Below are 18,090 nucleotides of genomic sequence, written 5' to 3' on the forward strand. Positions count from 1 at the left end.
TTGCTGGCTGTATAATATAAAACACCAAATTGCCAAGCATAGACTCTTTTCTCCATCAGAGGGGTGTAGCACGTTCATTGCACAGGCGCTAACAAATGCCTGCATTCTGCTGTGAGTGTTGTGTTGTTTTTCTTCCTTCCTCCTTTTCTGTCAACATTTCCCTTTTTTTTTTTCTTTTTCTTTTTTTTTTTTTTTTTGCGGTACGCTGGCCTCTCACTGTTGTGGCCTCTCCCGTTGCGGAGCACAGGCTCCGGACGCGCAGGCTCAGCGGCCATGGCTCACGGGCCCAGCCGCTCCGCGGCATGTGGGATCTTCCCGGACCGGGGCACGACCCCATGTCCCCCGCATCGGCAGGTGGACTCTCAACCACTCTGCCACCAGGGAAACACTCCCTTTTTTTAATAAGAAAAAAGAGTCCTAATTAAAAAGCAGCATATGTTAAGCACTGAAAATGGGGAACAATCATAAAGAATAAAAAAATTCATCCTTAATCCAACCATGCTCTTCATCTTTTTCTGTAGTGTCTTCCACACTTTCTTGTCTTCTGTATCTATTATAATGTGCATGTTGTTTGGGGAATATTATTTGTTGTCATTTTTCCATACCACAGTTATTAATGGTTGCATAGAATTTCATTATATGAAGGCGCCATTATTAATAACCATTCTCCTATTCCTGGATATTTAGTTTACCATCCTCATTTGAGTCCTTCCTTTCCTCCTCCCCAACTTACACTTTAGAGGCATGTACCCTGTGGATCCAGAAGGGATCCAGAGCTAACAAGAATCCTTGACCACTGTCTGGACTTTTTGAAACTGGCTGGAATCCATGAGAACTGTCTTTGGCTCAGAAAAATATCTGTTTGTGTTTTAAAGTCATGATTTTGGCCTCTGTGGGATTTAATCACAACTCATAACTGTTATTCTATCTCCCTTCTAAATTCTTTCCCCTTTACCAAATTAAAAATATGAAAAATGTTTGAATATTTTTAAGAAGGTAAAAAAATATATAGAAGTCATTAGATACTGTTAGAGTAGACCACTGTACCACCTTTTCAGACCCTGAAAGTTGAGAGTTTGGAAATGAAATAAGAATTGGAATATGTATCCAAGTAATTCATCTTTAACAGTGGAAGGATGTTTACTTTCGCAAATGTTTTCTCTTCATGGAAAAGGCTGCTATTTTATTTACAGTTTACTTCATTATGTAGACTTGAATTCAAAGGATGAGAATCAGACTTGGGGAGTATATTTCAAACAAAAGTAGAAGCAAAGCTAATTAGACACTGATGGTAGTAAGATAAGAAATAGTTTTTCCTTTTAAAACAGCAACATTCTTTTTCTGATTTTTGGAGTGAGTGTGTCCTCATTTTAATACTCCTTTGTTACCAAAAGACAATACTTTTTACATAAAACATGGTTACCAAGCAATGCACCAAAAATTAAATTGTTACATGACTTAGGACGTGCAGAGAAGGACCAGATTGGTCTAGAAAAGAGTCTCAGAATCATAAAACATCATTAGAGTGGGAAGAGCTTGGAGATGGGTTTGCCCAGCTCTTCCCCAACAGGCACTGGGGAGAGGGCACCCTAGCTGTACAGCCTCTCCGACAAGCACTCATCCACTCTATGAGCGTTCATTTTTCGTAACTCTGTGGTCTTAAAAAATGTAGCCAATTCTTTCAAGATGTGTCCAGAATTCTTGTGCCATTTTATTTCCCATGACACTGCTATTAGCTGAACGCCACCTGATAATATAAATTATGATGAGTAAATTTCAAGGAGTTGGAAGGAAGATTTCCTAAACGTGAAAGCAAGGAAAAGTCTCTCCAGCACTGAGCAAGTGGCCAGAGTGATTTATCATTAAGGGTATAATTAAAGAAAATTTTGCCTTTGTAAACTTCTGGTTCTAAAAATGCTGAGGCTAGGCCTACAAAGAAACCTTAGGCTGTTTCTCCAAATTCTATTTTGACATATAAGTACTATTCAGTTCATTTGTTTTTAATAAGATAACTTTAAATAAAACCTTCCATAATTGACAACTAGCTTCTTGCTTAAATATTTAAATATGCTTTAGATTTTTGCCCTTCAGCTTTATCTAAATGCTCAGCTATACAGCACGGTTCAAGTCTTCATTTGGGGAAGCCAGAAATCCATGACTGTCCATGCTTCCACCTATAATACCACCTTTAATAGGCCACTTCACTCTCTGTGCCCTTAATTAGTTGGAAGAATGAAAAACAAACAATCCAGTAGCAATTGGACTCCTTCTCAGAGCACTAACTTGGCTACATTTCAAAGTACTTAATGTTTCCCTAAAAGGTACAAAGAACTGCATGGTGCTTACATTAACATTTCCTAATCAAAAAGTGTAACACTTAAAAGGTGGTTAGAGTTGCACAATAAGACATTGATAGTGGTTCTTTAAGCCATTCTATGTCTAAAGCATAATTTTTGCTTTTTAGTTCTTCTGAGTTCTGAGAATCAGAGTAAGACTGATTTCATATGTAGAAATAATTATTTCCTTTGATACTGCTAATCTCTACCTTAAATCCAATCACAGTGATTACCAATGACGTTCTTAACAGCCGGGTGTGCAGCATATGGGCACATGTTGAGAAGAGCAGGAGGTGTCAGACTGAGTTTTGTTGTTGCTGTTTTTTAATTTATAAATATTCTCAAATATGTCATTATATATTATCCATAATAACTTTTAATTCCATAGTCAAAGGTACTTCTCTACCTTTGACTTCATGTATTTTTTCTGTTTTTTTTTTTTTTTTTTTTTTTTTTTTTTACCTGCTTAGGAGGATTGGGGATAAGGTCATTTTAAGGTATTGGTCATTTTGAGTTACTACGTTAAAGAACAAAAGTCGTTTAAGTTTACAAAGCACTGTAAACCAACAAGGAAGCCACGTACTATAACTACAGATAAGACTTTTTCCACCTTTCCTTCCTTATTTATATCTTCTATTACCACTTACCCTGTTTTCTCTCTCCCATAATATATATCAGAAATAGAAATAGATTTTACTATTAGGAAAGGAAGAAAATGATATCTGATCTCCTGCTAGGTGTTAGATACCTTTACATTATCTTATTTAATTCTTGTAACAACTCTGTGATGGACACCTGATTAGTCTCATTTTTACAAATGGGGAATCCAGAAGTCAGAAAAGTTAAGTAACTTGACCAGGATCACACAGTTATTATTAAGTGGCTGAGCCATGGTTCACATGTCTTGTTTCTGGGATTATTTTTACTTCTCTGTATTACCTCCTATTTTCAGGAGTCTCCCCTGGCGCCTTTCCTTGCCTTTCAGCTACAAAGTACTATTCATCAGATAGTATAATTGAAGTTAAAAATTTTGCTGTTCCCAGCAGGAAGCAGCCCATGGCTGGGTGAATACCCACTCACTCGCCAGACAGAAAGAGGGATGGAGTCAGCCCACATAATTCCCTTTATACATGTTTAATATATTCACAAAAAGCTGCTTAGTAAATTCTTGTTTTTGTTTTTGCTTTTCAACTTATTTTTTTCCCAGTTTTTTTGAGGTATAGTTGATATATAGTATTGTATTAGTTTAAGATGTACAAGTAAATTCTTTATTATCTTGTTCCTCCCCCGCCTTTTCTTTTTCTCATTGAATATGATAAAGACTTAAGTGAATATTCAAAATAGAGCATGTTTTGGCTCAGGATTTTAAAAAGAAGGAAAGGAAAGGAGAAAGGTGAGAGAAGGAGAGGGGACAGGAAAGGAGAAAAACACTAACTGGTCAGGAAGAGAGTAGTGGCCCAAGGGAGAAAGACTGTCACCCAGGAATTGCTAGGTTTAACTCTGCCCTTGGAATAACTCAAAACTTGTTAATAGGATTTCTAAGGCCCAGCTTGATCTGGCCCACAGTTTCACCTTATACTCCTCCCTTCTTCACTTTTTCTGCTCTGAATAGAATATGCTGGCCTCCTCTTAGTAGTTCACACTCACCATTCTCTCTCCCACCTCCAGGCCTGCATTGTGCTCTGCTTGGCCACCTTCCCTCTGTTCTTCCCCCAGTTAACTCCTCCCACTCAGCCCTCAAATGTCAGCTGTAGTGACGCTTCCTGAGGAAACCCTCCCTGGCCTTTTTGACTAGGTCATGACCCTGTTAGACACTTTAGTGTCACCATGACCTCTTTCTTACACCAATTACAGTAGCAATTTTATATACATTTATATTCTCTAGAGAATTTCAGCCTCCCCCGCTGGACTGTGAGTTCCATGAGTACAGACATAGTCTGTTTACTCACCATTATGTCCCTGGTACTTTGCACATAGTATGTACTCAGTCTATTGAATGAATGAATGAATGAATGAGTTTGTTTCATCATCAAATGACCAGATTTTGAGCAAGTCCCTCTGGCAAAATTCACATAGACTTAACCTAGCAGAGTTCATGTGTTTACAAAGCTATTGGATATAAAATGGAGAAAGATGGGAAAGAGCAGTGAAGCCAGTACTATATGGCACTGTTTCCTCCTGACCACTTCCCCCACCACAGACACACCCCACCATGTTGAGCTTGGCTGCATGACATCTCTTTCCTAACGACATTCAGTCACTAATTGGTCCAACAGGTGCCCTTAGACCAGCGGTGAGCAAACTTTTTCTATAAAGTACCAAGTAGTAAATATTTTAGGCTTTACAGACCATACAGTTACTGCCACAACTACTCAGTTCTGTCTTGCCAGAAAACAGCCATAGAACAATGTACAAATGAGTGGCCATGGCTGTGTTTCAATAAAACTTTATTTACCAAAACAGCCATATTTTGCTGCCCCCTGCCTTAGATGATATTTTGAAGCAATCATGAGGGAACCTCTGAATAAGTCCACCTAAAAGAATGATTCTCCACCCCCTGAGATGAAATTTATTCACAAAGTCATGATTTATTCCTGTGAGATATGTGTGACTGTGCATAAGACTAGGGTCGACTCTGAAGCTGTTAAAAGAAGACATAGATGTGGCACAGACACCACCACCACAGGCTGTGAGAGCCATGATGTCACATAGACCATGGTCTCCTGTAGATGTGATTTTTTTTCATTGCAAAAAAAAGCACTTGAAGTTCAATGTTAGTTATATGAACAGCTTTGAAGTATTAAATAGTATTTCTTTAATTTTGTTTTCTGCCTCCTCTGTATCATATTATAACTAGTCATTTATTTGCTCCTCTCACCTGCTTCTGCCTTGCACCCTATATCTGGGTTTTGCTTTTAGATCTGTCATAGACTGAGAAATCAGGTAACTGGCAAGGTTCTAAGGTGTGAAGTAGTGTTTTTGGTGTAGAGGTTTTGAGAGTCATTTGAGGAACAGATGTCTTTCCATCCATTTGTCTAGATTGGAGTTGTATGAAAATTGTGGCCCACATGCAGACTGAAAGTGAGGGGGTGGAAAGAGATATTCCATGCAAATGGAAATCAAAAGAAAGCTGGAGTAGGAATACTCATATCAGATAAAATAGACTTTAAAATAAAGAATGTGGGCTTCCCTAGTGGCGCAGTGGTTGAGAGTCCGCCTGCCGATACAGGGGACACGGGTTCGTGCCCCGGTCTGGGAGGATCCCACATGCTGCGGAGCGGCTGGGCCCGTGAGCCATGGCCACTGAGCCTGCACGTCCGGAGCCTGTGCTCCACAACGGGAGAGGCCACAACAGTGAGAGGCCCACATATGGCAAAAAATAAAAAATAAATTTAAAAAAATAAAGAATGTTACAAGAGGCAAGGAAGGACACTACATAATGATCAAGGGATCAATCCAAGAAGAAGATATAACAATTATAAATATATATGAACCCAACATAGGAGCACCTCAATACATAAGGCAATTGCTAACAGCTATAAAAGAGGAAATCGACAGTAACACAATAATAGTGGGGGACTTTAACACTTCACTTAACACCAATGGACAGATCATGCAGACAGAAAATTAATAAGGAAACACAAGCTTTAAATCACACAGTAGACCAGATAGATTTAATTGATATTTATAGGACATTCCATCCAAAAACAGCAGATTACACTTTCTTCTCAAGTGCTCACAGAACATTCTCCAGGATAGATCACATCTTGGGTCACAGATCAAGCCTCAGTAAATTTAAGAAAATTGAAATCATATCAAGCATCTTTTCTGACCACAACACTATGATATTAGAAATCAATTACAGGGAAAAAAATGTATAAAAACACAAACACATGGAGGCTAAACAATACATTACTAAATAACCAAGAGATCACTGAAGAAGCCAAAGAGGAAATAAAAAAATACCTAGAGACAAATGACAATGAAAACACGATGATCCAAAACCTATGGGATGCAGCAAAAGCAGTTCTAAGAGGGAAGTTTATAGCAATACAAGCCTACTTCAAGAAACAACAAACATCTCAAATAAAAAATCTAACCTTACACCTAAAGGAACTAGAAAAAGAAGAACAAACAAAACCCGAAGTTAGTAGAAGGAAAGAAATCATAAAGATCAGAGCAGAAATAAATGAAATAGAAACAAAGAAAACAATAGCAAAGATCAATAAAACTAAAAGCTGGTTCTTTGAGAAGATAACCAAAATTGATAAACCATTAGCCACACTCATCAAGAAAAAGAGGGAGAGGACTCAAATCAATAAAATTAGAAATGAAAAAGAAGTTACAACAGGGCTTCCCTGGTGGCGCAGTGGTTGAGAGTCCACCTGCCGATGCAGGGGACACGGGCTCGTGCCCCGGTCCGGGAAGATCCCACAGGCCGCAGAGCGGCTAGGCTCGTGAGCCATGGCCACTGAGCCTGTGCGTCCGGAGCCTGTGCTCTGCAACGGGAGAGGCCACAACAGTGAGAGGACCGTGTACTGCAAAAAAAAAAAAAAGAAGTTACAACAGACACTGCAGAAATACAAAGCATCCTAAGAGACTACTACAGGCAACTCTATGCCAATAAAATGGACAACCTGGAAGAAATGGACAAATTCTTAAAAAGGTATAATTTTCCAAGACTGAACCAGGAAAAAATAGAAAATATGAACAGACCAATCACAAGTAATGAAATTGAAACTGTGATTAAAAATCTTCCAACAAACAAAAGTCCAGGACCAGATGGCTTCACAGGTGAATTCTATCAAACATTTAGAGAAGAGCTAACACCCATCCTTCTCAAACTCTTCCAAAAAATTGCAGAGGAAGGAACACTCCCAAACTCATTCTGTGAGGCCACGATCACCTTGATACCAAAACCAGACAAAGATACTACAAAAAAAGAAAATTACAAACCAATATCACTCATGAATATAAATGCAAAAATCCTCAACAGAATACTAGCAAACAGAATCCAACAACACATTAAAAGAATCATACACCATGATCAAGTGAGATTTATGCCAGGGATGCAAGGATTCTTCAATATACGCAAATCAATCAATCTGATACACCATATTAATAAATTGAGGAATAAAAACCATATGATCATCTCAATAGATGCAGAGAAAGCTTTCGACAAAATTCAACACCCATTTATGATAAAAACTCTCCAGAAAGTGGTCATAGAGTGAACCTACCTCAAAATAATAAAAGCCATATATGACAAACCCACAGCAAACATCATTCTCAATGGTGAAAAGCTGAAAGCATTTCCTCTAAGTTCAGGAACAAGACAAGGCTGTCCACTCTCACCACTATTATTCAACATAGTTTTGGAAGTCGTAGCCATGGCAGTCAGAGAAGAAAAAGAAATAAAAGGAATCCAAATTGGAAAAGAAGTAAAACTGTCACTGTTGGCAGGTGACATGATACTATACATAGAGAATCCTAAATATGCCACCAGAAAACTACTAGAGCTAATCAATGAATTTGGTAAAGTTGCAGGATACAAAATTAATGCACAGAAATCTCTTGCATTCCTATACACTAATGATGAAAAATTTGAGAGAGAAATTAAGGAAACCCTCCCATTTACCACTGCAACAAAAGGAACAAAATACCTAGGAATAAACCTACCTAAGGAGGTAAAAGACCTGCATGCAGAAAAGTATAAGACACTGATGAAAGAAGTCAAAGATGATATAAACAGATGGAAATATATACCATGTTCTTGGATTGGAAGAATCAATATTGTGAAAATGACTATACGACCCAAAGCAATCTACACATTCAGTGCAATCCCTATCAAATTACCAGTGGCATTTTTTACAGAACTGGAACAAAAAATGTTAAAATTTGTATGGAGACACAGAAGACCCTGAATAGCCGAAGTGGTCTTGAGGGGAAAAAAATGGAGCTGAAGGAATCAGACTCCCTGACTTCAGACTATACTACAAAGCTCCAGTAATCAAGACAGTATGGTACTGGCACAAAAACAGAAATGTAGATCAATGGAACAGGATAGAAAGCCCAGAGATAAACCCATTCACCTATGGTCAACTAATCTATGACAAAGGAGGCAAGGATATACAATGGAGAAGAGACAGTCTCTTCAATAAGTGATGCTGGGAAAACTGGACAGCTACATGTAAAAGAATGAAATTAGGGCACTCCCTAACACCATACACAAAAATAAACTCAAAATGGATTAGAGACCTAAATGTAAGACCAGACACTATAAAACTCTTAGAGGAAAACATAGGAAGAACACTTTTTGACATAAATCACAGCAAGATCTTTTTTGATCCACCTCCTAGAGTAATGGAAATAAAAACAAAAACAAATGGGACCTAATAAAACTTAAAAGCTTTTGCACAGCAAAGGGAACTACAAACAAGATGAAAAGACCGCCCTCAGAATGGGAGAAAATATTTGCAAACAAATCAACAGACAAAGGATTAATCTCCAAAATATATAAACAGCTCATGCAGCTCAGTTTAAAAAAAAAAAAAAAAAACCCAATCCAAAAATGGGCAGAAGACCTAAGTAGACATTTCTCCAAAGAAGACATACAGATGGCCAAGAAGCACATGAAAAGCTGCTCAACATCACTAATTATTAGAGAAATGCAAATCAAAACTACAATAAGATATCACCTCACCCCAGTTAGGTTGTGCATCATCAGAAAATCTACAAACAACAAATGCTGGAGAGAGTGTGGAGAAAAGGGAACCCTCTTGCACTGTTGGTGGGAATGTAAATTGATACAATCACTATGGAGAACAGTATGGAGGTTCCTTAAAAAACTAAAAATTGAACTACCATATGACCCAGCAATCCCACTACTGGGCATATACCAAGAGAAAACCATAATTCTAAAAGACACATGCACCCCAGTGTTCATTGCAGCACTGTTTACAATAGCCAGGGCATGGAAGCACCCTAAATGCCCATCGACAGACGAATGGATAAAGAAGATGTGGTACATATATACAATGGAATATTACTCGATCATATAAAGGAACGAAATTAGGTCATTTGTAGATAGGTGGATGGATCTAGAGACTGTCATACAGAGTGAAGTAAGTCAGAAAGAGAAAAACAGATATCGTATATTAATGCATATATGTGGAACCTTAAAAATGGTACAGATGAATCAGTTTGCAGGGCAGAAAAAGAGACACAGATGTAGAGAACAAACGTATGGACACCAAGGCGGGAAAGTGGCAGGGGGATGGGTGGTGGTTGGATGAATTGGGAGATTGGGCTTGACATATATACACCAATATGTATAAAATGGAAAACTAATAAGAACCTGCTGTATAAAAAATTAAATTAAATTTTTTTTTAAAAAAAGAAAATTGTGTCCCAGAAAAGTGGCAGTTGATCTGTGTCTATTTCATGGCACAGTGAACCATGTTACCTTTGAGTAGGGTCCAAAATTGCTACATTTCAAAATAATAAACCAAATCCAACCACTCTTTTCTAAGGTGACTTTATTCATGTCTTTATAAGGACTGTCCCAATTGTCCTGCTCATTGGAAGATGCTATAAATATCTTTGAAACACTTCTTACTCATCATTTCTACTGGAATGTGTTTTTCGTAGATGTGAAATCACAGTGACAGCCTTCCTAGGAATTCCACTGATGTTGATAGAGAACTGCCTCAAGCAGTCCACGTAAGCAATTAGCCAGCTTGTTCAGTTATACCCTTTTATGGAGACTCCTGTCTCCTCCTTGATGCCCAAATAATCTGCTCATGCTGGAATAAGAGGGCAACAAGGCACACCTTCCATGACCTGCTCTTTGGTTGACCAGTGTATCCTTTCCCACATAGTAGGTCTCTTAAACCTCCCCTGCCGTCTTCTTTTTTTTTTTTTTAAATTTTTATTTATTTATTTATGGCTGTGTTGGGTCTTTGTTTCTGTGCGAGGGCTTTCTCCAGTTGTGGCAAGTGGGGGCCACTCCTCATCGCGGTGCGCGGGCCTCTCACTATCGCGGCCTCCCTTGTTGCGGAGCACAGGCTCCAGATGCACAGGCTCAGTAATTGTGGCTCACGGGGCCAGCTGCTCCCTGGCATGTGGGATCTTCCCAGACCAGGGCTCGAACCCGTGTGTCCTGCATTGGCAGGCGGATTCTCAACTACTGCGCCACCAGGGAAGCCCCCTGCCGTCTTCTTAGAAGTCACATTCCTTAGTTTTGTTATACTCTTAATAGAGTTACTATGTGACCCTCAAAGAGGAAAAGGAGATGGTATCTCAGTTTGTAGCAGCCTTAGGCTAAGTAAACTCTTTATTTGAGACCATTTCACTTAATCCTTCAGTAACTTCATGAGGTATTGGTCTTCATATTTCATAAGTGAGGAAACTGAGGCTCAGAGGAGTGAAGTGCATGCCCAATATCACATAACTTAACAAGAAGCAGAACTGGGCTTTGAGCCCAGATCTTCTGATTCCACAGCCCAGGTTCTTTCTAGTACCCACACAGTACCTCCAAGAAGGAAAAATGGATTCATGGCAGATGTGCTTTGGGCCAGTATCTCACGTAATCCTCCCATCTACCCTATGAGGTAAATATCGTAATTATTCCCAGTTTACTCACAGACGTGAGGTTAGGTGACCTAATGATGGTCACACATCAGTAAAGGGCAAAATCAGAACAGGAACTCTAACTCTCAGCTTCTCTAAGCCTTAATTTCCTCATTGTAAAATAAGAAAAATAATGGCACCAATCTCTTAGGATTATTGTAGGGACAAAATGAGATAATTCTTGTAAAGTGCTTAGCATAGTGCCTAGCACATAATAAGCCCTCAATGAATGTTAACTATAATTAGTTTAGCACAGCAAAGGCAGAATCACTTTGAGTAGAAAAAGCCTGCGATTCCACTATCTATTTCACTATTACAAAGATTGTATTATATTAATGATAAATGAAAGGGTGTCTTCTCTCATTTAAAACAAAACGTTAGATCAAGCACTGGGTAATTTGTCCTTCGTCACCTAAGCAATTACACAAGTGGCTTTGAGGTGGCTTCCAATTCTGTAACTGTACCATTCTAGCAATGGAGGGCTGTTTTTTCTATTAAGAAATCTTAAGTCAGACCTCAAGTCCTCTCCACAGTAAAGATGTGGTATGCTCCCACAGAAGATGGAACAGAGCCCATTAGCAAAGCTGAGTGCAAGACTGATTTCCAGAGTTGTAAATGACAAGGAGTATAAACAGTGAGGACTTTGGAGTATTTGTTTCTCATGGAAAGATAAGACCTACAGCATTTTAAGATGGAAACAAAACCCAGATAATTGATTTTTTTTAGCAAAGGCATTTAAGAAAATATTTGTTTTGTGCTTGACTCCAGGGGACAATAGAATACGAGTAATTATTAAACTGGAATTTAGTAGCCCGAGTTGAATCAGGAAGCCAGTTCCCTAGAATAGTTCCCAGCAAAGCTTGAGAACTCTAACAAGATTTTCAGCCATAGCCAGACACTCTGTTGCTTGGGAAGGTCTGTGAAAGTTTTTGTTTTGATTATAATCCTGAGGAACTCTGTCAGTCTTGCCTGTCTAACTTATTGGTGATCATGAAAATTACATCCTCAGGCATAGATGTTCAAGATCCCTCAGTGCTGATGTGTGGAATTACTTGATTTCACATGGGGTGTGGTTATATACCTTCCTCATTAGTATATCCAGGAGGGTAATGAGATGGAGTTCCCAATGGTCCATTCTTCATTCTCACAGTTTACAGAAAGGACTATTTTAATAATTTTCAACTCCCCCTCCAGGAAACTACACCCCTGGATTAAATGCATCTTCTCCCTTCTCCCATGTATCCTACCTAGACCTCTCACATAAAACTTGCTACATTGTGTTATGGTTTGTTTACTTGCCTGACTTCCTGACTGGACCCTGGAGTTCTTCTTGGTTAGGGCTGCACGGTGCCTGGACCTTCAGAGTTGCTCAGTAAATGTTCATTGACTGACTGACTGACTGACTGATTTAAAGAACATGTTTTAAGCTTCCAGCTTCAGTAGGCCCTTACTATCAATAATAGGCTCATTCGTTCCTTGTTGCTAGAATCTGTCTCATTCCTAAACCATGTATCCACATCTTTTCCACTCTTCTCACTGGCTCCCTTCTGCTGATTCCCGCACCGCTCTTGCCCTGTTCCTCTGCTCCCAAAGCCTCTCCCCTTCTTTACACATTTTCTTCTCTCCCTGTCTTAAAAGAATATGCCTCTTAGTTTCCAAGTCTTTTCCCTCATCTGAGCTTTGAATCACAGGCATCGCCTCTGGAATCCTGCCCCCTCAGGTACCTCCTTTCCCTTGTGTACCTATTATTTTTTCTCACTGCTGATAATCTTTCTATAACTTCATAACATGTCCAATTGTCCTTTTTTCTAATATCTTTGCTTTCACTGCTCCCACAGCTAACTGCCAGTTTATCTCCTGTCTTCACCTTGTGGGACCTCATTCTGTTAGTCTCTTAACTTCCCATCCCCCTACTTGTCATGCAGCTTCTGTCCTCACCAGTGGCTTCCTAATTTCCAGATCCAGGAACCTCCTCTTAGTCTTCATGTTCCAGCCCAAGCTTCTAGCTGGATTTAATTATGCTACCTTTTTCCCAGCTTTCCAGGCTAGAAATCTTGGTGTCATTTTCCACTCACCCCTCTCCCCTTGACATACTCCCCTCTATAAGAATAAAAATACTTGTGTTTATATTTGTAAGTTTGTTTTTTAGGTGATATACAATAAGAGATGTATAAAGCAGAGGAGTGACTTGAAAATATTCATCAGGGTATTCTCATTTGGCAGTAAAATGTTGATACAAGGAAAAGTCCAAGCCAGTGAGAAAGTATGGGAAGTAGTAAAAGTAGTGAATGAACCACATGCATTGTATGCATGGTAGTCTATTCTTAAAAGTTCCGATTTCCACACATTGTAAGCACTGACTAAAAGAATCTAGTTGAAGAAAGGCCAACCCAACCAAGACTTGGAGCCAGAATGTACTGGTTTTTCACAAATAGTTACGACATATTTTTGAAATACCAACACAAAATTTATGTAGTTACATATGTATACAAAATCCTCATTATGTTTCTGTGCTGTAGTATCATCAGAAGTCTTTTAAGGAACAAAGCAGTGCTTTTAATCACTTTTCCATACCATATAGTCAGAATTACACACACACACACACACACACACACACACACACACACACACACACACACACACACACACACACACACACACACACACACACACACACACACACACACACACACACACACACACACACACACACACACACACACCAACCACCTTTGGGGCCATCCAGGAACCTCTTGCAAACCTATTCAGTCCTTGGCCTGAAAGTGAAGCTACAGTACTCAGCCTGCCTGTCACTCTCCCTCTTCCTTTTACAAAACTGAGTTATCTGCCCCTTTGATCTCATCCGCCTCTATACTCTATGAGTTTGGCATTTGTTTGTTTGTTTGTTTGTTTTTTTGAAGTAGAATGAAGAAGGTTTAATTTGAATTTGGGAATAATAACAAAAGGGGAAAATAATCACTATCTTGAGTGTGATTTCACTGCCCCCACTTGGGCAGTCATGAATATATAGAATTAGGGCTTGTCACACTGAACATAAAGAAGCATGTGTTACTGAGACCCAGCAGAAGAGTGCCTCCGAAGGACTCCATCCTACCTTTCATAGAAGTTAACAGAGAATGGAGACGTTTTCCAATAAGAACTGTGCCACGCTGTATGTGCCACAGAAGGGTAGGAGGGGTCCCTAAGGGAAGTTGTCATGGGGCATCTACAATTAGTAGACTGAGATAGCGTTTCAGAAAATACTTGAAGTGAAGCTTCATTTGAATCTCAGTGTCTATACAGTGGAAGAAGATAGCTGGGGGCAGAGTGAGGCATAGAGGCAGGAACCAGCAGAGCTTGTTCAGGGAAATGAGGAGCAGATCAGGGGCCAGAGGTTATGGAGAGGCTTGTGATACAAAGGAGGGAAGCAGAAGAGGCTGAGGAGGGACGGGGGAAGATGTCAGAATGAACTGGAGAGAGAGCCATACTGGGTGGGACTCACCTAGCATCTTAAGGAGTTGTTAGTTTATGCTTAGGCAGTGCGAAGTCATGAGATGTACCCAAGCAAGTCTTTTTTTATCTGTAAGATGGGGATAATGAAGTCTGCATTTCTGAGATCTTATGAGTAATAGTATAGCAAATTGTCATGCCTTAATAAATATTTGAGCCTTCATTTTTTTCCATCAGATAAATTACTGAAATATGTTATTCACAGGGATAACTGAAATATGTTATTCAATATCTCGTAAAAACCTACAATGGAAAAGATTCTGAAAAAGAATATAGATATATATAGATATGTATGTATGTGTGTATACCACTGCTGTACACCTGAAACTAACACAACATTGTAAATCAGCTATACTTCAATAAAAAAAGAGAAATAGTGCTTTTAAAAAATAATATATTATAAATCTTTTAGAATTAGAAAGCATATTAGGATATGATCATAATTTTTAAAAAATATATTGTATAAATAGTCATGCAGTTCTATTCATTATAGGGGTTGTATCAGTTCTCTGCACTTTCCTGGGCCTTGGTTTTCCACATGTAAAATTTCTTTTCCAGACTGATAAATTGAATTTAGTAATCCGTAGATCAAAATGCTACAGCCCATAAAGAGGCTTTAGAGATGGAAGAAACAAAATTAGATTTAATAAAGACACTTTATTTCTAACAGACTCCAAAGATAGAGTAATAGTGAGTCTCCAGTGAGCTATCAAATTAGCTCCCAGAGGGCATGGGATAATTGTGTAGAGAACAATTAAAGGAAAGAATTGTATTAATATAATTTCTTTTAGAATTACCCAACAGTAGGATTATGAGCACGGTTCTCTGGCTGAGACCTCAACCTCATTCATTGTGATAGGAATAAGACTCAGACCACCCCCAGGAAGTACAGGGGAATGGCCTTAAGGGTGCATGTCTATTCCTTTTGCAGAAAGAAATGTTGGGATTATGCCTAGTTCTTTCTTTCACCTTTCATCTTTTCCTGGCTCCCTCCTTCCTTCATACATTAATTGTCTGCAGTGTGTATAGCATCATGCCTCTCATTATTATACTGATGAGCTTCACCGTGACCTGGGCTGAGTTCATTTTTGGAAAACTAGTGCTAGCTCAGCCTGCCAGGTACCAGAGAGGAAAGTAGTTCTTTTCTCTTTGAACAAAGAGAATCATTGAGGGATTCTGTGTTTTTCTAGCTAGATTCGTCACTTTTGCATACCTGGTTTTAGTTACTCCTATCAAGGATGTATTGAGGTAGGTTTTAGGATCCCCATTTTAAAGATGAGGAAACTAAGGTTTAGGAAAGTTAAGTGATTACAGGAACTAGATGATAATAATAATAGTAATGTCAATCCAAAGACTGTAACTCCCAGCCCACCCTCTTTCCACACCTGCTTCTCAATTATGCCACCCTGGTTTGAGGTTTTGAGCACTTGGGATGCAGCGTTTCTGGTAAGGAATAAAAAAGCCCGTGAGGCTGTCCAAGGTTACAGTGTGAAATGAGATTGCCTCCCCTTTTCTCCCCATCTCCTGCAGGTCTTGCCCAAATCATTCGTGGGCCCCTCCCTCTATCCCTTCCTCTTTCAATCATTTTGCCTGCCTCCTAATCATTACCTTGCCCTCTGGAGTGGGAGAGTTGGGGGGTGGGGAGGATCACTTCTGCATTTAAGAGCTATTGTTCCTGCTTCCTTTTGGATGATGTAGTAGTTTCTGTTACTCATTTTATATTTACTTACTGTCTGAATCCATGTCAATTTATGTGCCCTTGGCTCTGAACCACCGTTTATATTTTTTTTGTGGTGTTAATATTTTTAATTGGTGTTTTTAAAGTAGATGTACTCTGCGTGTTTGGCCAACCAACAAAGTGGAATGTAAAAGGAGTCGATTTTTTGAAGTAACCATATAAGGTGAAAAGTCCCTTTTTGTGTGGGTGCATTTGTGCATGCGTGCAGACTGCAGGTTTTGTCAGGCACAATATTCGTTAATATCTATTGTAACAGTTTACAGTGTAGCCCCTTGAGTCCCTCTGGATTATGCACAGCCCAAATGATGTAACCTTGGAAAATGCAATAAATCTAATGTTGAAACCACTTCTAATGGGAAGTTTCTTGAAAGTTGTAAAATTAAGTTACCTCCGCCAAGATGACGGAGGTAGTGTGGAGAATGCCCCAGGGGACCTGGCTTTGCCCCTTGCCAGTCTTGTCCCCTGTGTTGGAATGCTGGGTTTGGGTTGGATTACTTTGTTTTATTTAAACTTCTCTGACTATTCCTTTGCCCAGTACTGCATAGTGTGGCAGGCCTAATGGTGACATTAATATATAATCTTTTGATTTTCTCTTGTATGTATTCAGGATGACTCTTATCCTACACATGCACGCCCAGGTGCCCAAAGTAGAATTTTATGAGTCAGATTCTCAACTTTGCAAGGAGACTAGGCATCACCCAGTTCATTTTGCCAGCTCCTGTATAAACCTGTCCAGCTATATGCAACTGAATACTGACCAAAGTATCTCATGCTCTACATTTTAGAAAGTTCTTTGTTGTATGGATGTCAAGTTCTTCTTCTTCTTTTTTTTTTTTTTTTTGCGGTACACGGGCCTCTCACTGTTTTGGCCTCTCCTGTTGCAGAGCACAGGCTCCGGACGCGCAGGCTCAGCAGCCATGGCTCACAGGCCTAGCCGCTCCGCTAGGGATCTTCCTGGACCGGGGTATGAACCTGTGTCCCCTGCATCAGCAGGCGGACTCTCAACCACTGCGCCACCAGGGAAGCCCTTCTTCTTTTTTTTTAAAAAAAAATATTTATTTATTTATATTATTTTTGGCTGTGTCGGGTCTTAGCTGCGACACGTGGACTCTTCGTTGCAGTGCGTGGGCTTCTCTCTAGTTGTGGCACGCAGCCTCCAGAGCACGCGGGCTCAGTAGCTGTGGCGCGCAGGCTTAGTTGCCCCATGGCATGTGGGGTCTTAGTTTCCCGACCAGGAATCAAACCCGAGTCCCCTGCATTGGAAGGCAGATTCTTAACCACTGGATCACCAAGGAAGTCCCTGGATATCTGATTCTGAAGCTACATAAAAGAAACGTTCTTCTCCTTCCATGATATTTGTAGATGTTTGAAGACAATGACAGTGATATTGCCCTATCCCCTTTTTAGGCATCCCTAGGTCTGTGAAACTATTACGTTATGGTTCATTTGTCCATTTGTAGAGTACAAACTATGTATATGTTAGACACGGTTAGAAACTAGGGAAGCAGTGGGGGAAAAGTAGGCTGTGATCCCTGCCCTTAGGGAACTTCTGATCTAATTTATAATAAAGTGATAGGGCTATAGGAGGGACACCAAATCCAGCCTTGGTGATTGGATATTGAGGTTGTCAAGGAAAGTTTTCTGGAGAAGCACCATGTAATTAAAGTCCAGAAGAGTACTATGAGTTACTCAAGGGAGCAGGATGAACGCTGTGAAGAGGGTGTTCCAGGTAGAAGGACCAGCTTGTTGGAATGGCTGAAGGTAAGAGAGTGCATGGGGAGTTCAGGGCAGTGAAGGTGGTTCCATCCAGGTAAGGCATTACATGGGGAGGTGGTGAGTAGGGATAAAGATGCAGAAGTGCTGGAGCAGAAAGCA

General features: G+C 39.7%; 2 protein-coding genes across 4 annotated transcripts in view; one reads left to right on the forward strand and one right to left on the reverse strand.

Annotated features, from left to right (window-relative positions):
* The window catches only part of LOC132490362 (filamin A-interacting protein 1-like), a 142,778-nt gene extending 138,735 nt beyond the window's left edge, over positions 1–4,043 (reverse strand). Inside the window, exon 1 of the mRNA XM_060098679.1 lies at positions 3,984–4,043. The gene's annotated coding sequence lies outside the window, so the exon portion shown is untranslated. The remainder of the gene's footprint in view (positions 1–3,983) is intronic.
* CMSS1 (cms1 ribosomal small subunit homolog) overlaps positions 1–18,090 on the forward strand; it is a 391,750-nt gene that overhangs the window by 149,551 nt on the left and 224,109 nt on the right. The gene's annotated exons all lie outside the window — the stretch shown is intronic.

The sequence above is a fragment of the Mesoplodon densirostris genome, chromosome 5, assembly GCF_025265405.1.
Source record: "Mesoplodon densirostris isolate mMesDen1 chromosome 5, mMesDen1 primary haplotype, whole genome shotgun sequence".
In the NCBI taxonomy this organism is placed as follows: domain Eukaryota; kingdom Metazoa; phylum Chordata; class Mammalia; order Artiodactyla; family Ziphiidae; genus Mesoplodon; species Mesoplodon densirostris.